Source organism: Athene cunicularia, assembly GCF_003259725.1.
Source record: "Athene cunicularia isolate RWA chromosome 3 unlocalized genomic scaffold, athCun1 chr3_part1, whole genome shotgun sequence".
Taxonomy (NCBI): Eukaryota; Metazoa; Chordata; class Aves; order Strigiformes; family Strigidae; genus Athene; species Athene cunicularia.
Genome location: NW_020799097.1, coordinates 73768214 through 73771016, shown reverse-complemented (window position 1 = coordinate 73771016; position 2803 = coordinate 73768214).

Genomic DNA, 2803 nt, shown 5'->3' with positions numbered 1-2803 from the left:
GCCACTTGTGGAGGCGCGCGCTGGGGGCTCCGCAGCGCCCCCTCGCGGGTCCGTCCCGTCACGCGGGGGTGGGGGGAGCAGCGGCCCACGCCAGCGGAAAAATGAGCCCAAAAAAAGGGGGGGGACAAACAGCATCCCTCTGAGCACACAGGCGGCTTAGTGTTTGCCCTGTTCCTGATGGCTTCCACCTGAAACCAAGGGGTGGAAAAGAAACCCCAAACTGAGCAGGTAAAAGCATTTATGAGCCTTCCAGTTAATGGATAATTAAGTTAATGAAGAACATGCCGTCGTTCCAGGAACCTAAAACTAGATGAGCCAATATGAGTAGATTTAAAACAAAAAATAAGAACCGTTTCCGTGAATATCTGCTGAGCAGGACCTGGGCATGAGAGTGGTGCCTAGGAGGAGGGTGGGCAGTGGCATGGGAGTGCGGGAGGGTTGCACTAATGCCAAATGATGGTCTCCTTAGGACACTCTTCCACTTTCCTTAAATAAACTTTCTCATCAAAGTCAAATGCAGAAGAATCTGCAACAATTTTACCATGCAATTCAGATGACCTCTTAAACATCAGGAGGGAGACAAACACAACATACTTAATCATAAGTGCAGTGGTTAATTTCACTTTAAACGTATACTTATTTCTTGTGTTTAATTGCAGCAAGCTGTCGTGTCTGCACATTCCTAACCTGGTTACTATTTTCTTATCATTATAAGATGAACGAATATATGAATTTTGCTTTCTGTTGGTGCTTACACAGACCGCTACATGTCCTCTCATCTGAGCTGCTGGGGGTTATGTTAGCACCTATTATTTGAAAAACAAATTTACTCCAGTTATAACACTGTAAACACAACCCAATGCAGGTGTCAACAGGTCTATTCCAGTAGCACTGAAAAGTCACAGGTTAGTTCTCTGTGTGTTAGGTGATATGCAAACAGAATAAAAGACTATTTCAGTTAAAAGTCCTCTTGCAAAGGTATCAGAGGACAAATTACTGCTCCTATTTTTTCAGACAAAAATTGTTTAAGTATAGCCTGATAACATACATGCTAATCTGAAGGGACAGAAGGAAGGCAGGTGAGAATACAAAGCTCTGCAGACTGATTCAATTTATCTCTAGATGCCTCTGGCTGGCTGCCTCTTGCTCAGCTAGCAAGTTTCCCACAAGTGTAATCTACCCTTGTAAAAATAAATTTAAAATAACTAAGTGCTGACAAAGCGTAAAAAATGCAAGAGTATTTTCTACATGCTCATGAACACAAATAACAGGCACCAGTGGAAGGTTTACAGTCCCACATCTTATGGTGTATCTGAGCTAGACCTTCATCTGCCTTACAGAAAGACAAGAGGGGGGGCCCAGTTTCTGAACATAACAAAAAAAATAGCCAAACTCCAGGTAAATATTGGGAAAACTTGTTTAAATTCCACTGATATAAAAGAAAATGTTAAGTAATGTATATACAGAGTAGAAATACACAGAACAGAAGCAGCCTTCAGTATATCTCTGCATCTCTTTTATAAGGAAAGTTTCAATTTCTTGTCCTGCTTGGCTTATATGCATTTTTAGTATTGTTATGTTTACATTTGTGCATGGGGATATCAATTTGCTACATTAATGTTGATATTAAGAACTACTCTGTTATTTCACTGACTCTTCCATGCTGTGATGGCTTCATCTGTAAATCAGCATCTTGAACGCTTAAAACAAATACCTGCAAGGTACTTGCAGAGGAATGTAGGGACAGAAGCAGGAAACCATGAACAATAATCACAGCATAAATTTTTCAGTTTAAAATAAGACTTCAAAGGAATTAATTCAAGCCCTCTATCCTTGTAGTCACTAATCACACAAAACTCACCCCTTTTTTGGCTAACCATGTCAAATGTGTGGCTTGGGTTTCAAAATGTTTCACATTCTCACATGAAAATCAGTGTATTCATGCATATATATATATATATATATATGGATGTGCAGATACATACATTGGAGTCTAATCTGTGGCAAATATATTATTTCTGCTACCAGTAAGAGTCATGACAGAGTTCTGGAGCATCTTCAACACTGATGTAGCGAGCGACAATGTTTTATACCTGTGCAACCCAGCTGACAGACTAATTCAGCCTACACCAACTTTATGACTGCTGGCAAGAGAGGGAAGTATTTACTTGTCCTAATAGAGCTAGAGAAATCATGGATAGTAAGTTAGAACGATAAAATTGATTGTAAAGTAGCAGCTCACATACTAGGCTGTAATTAAGGACAAACTGTATGCTACATTCTTTATTACTCCCAGATGCAGAAAGGGTAATTTCTTTGGAAGCAGATGGCTGGAATTTGACTCCCTTTTCTCTCACTGTCGATTGATGACGCCGACTTGCACCGATACAGCTGAGCTCGGTTTACCGGGGTGAAAACGTTCTTTCCCCAGTCTGGCAGGAAGCCCCAAATGTCACGACGCAAAGCCCGGCGCCCATCTTGCGCGTTACTAACTGCTCCCCTTCCCAGAGACGCCATCGTTTCCGTCAGCCTTCCCAGAAGGCGCCAAGCCGGTCTCCCAGGAGCACACACCCCACACTCCCCCGGCGCTCGCCAGCGGCCGGTTTCAGGGCCGAGGCCGCAGCTGAAGCCGCGCTGCATTCGGGCCGTCCCGCCGGCCGGCCGACAGGGGCCGCACGGCGCCTGTATCCTTCCGCCCGCCCCAGGATGCCCCGCCGCCAGTTTAACTGGCAGGCTTTAAGCCGACGGCCGGATGACCCAAGAGAACCGTTGCCCCAGTGCCGCCTTCCAGCGGCCGGCCGGC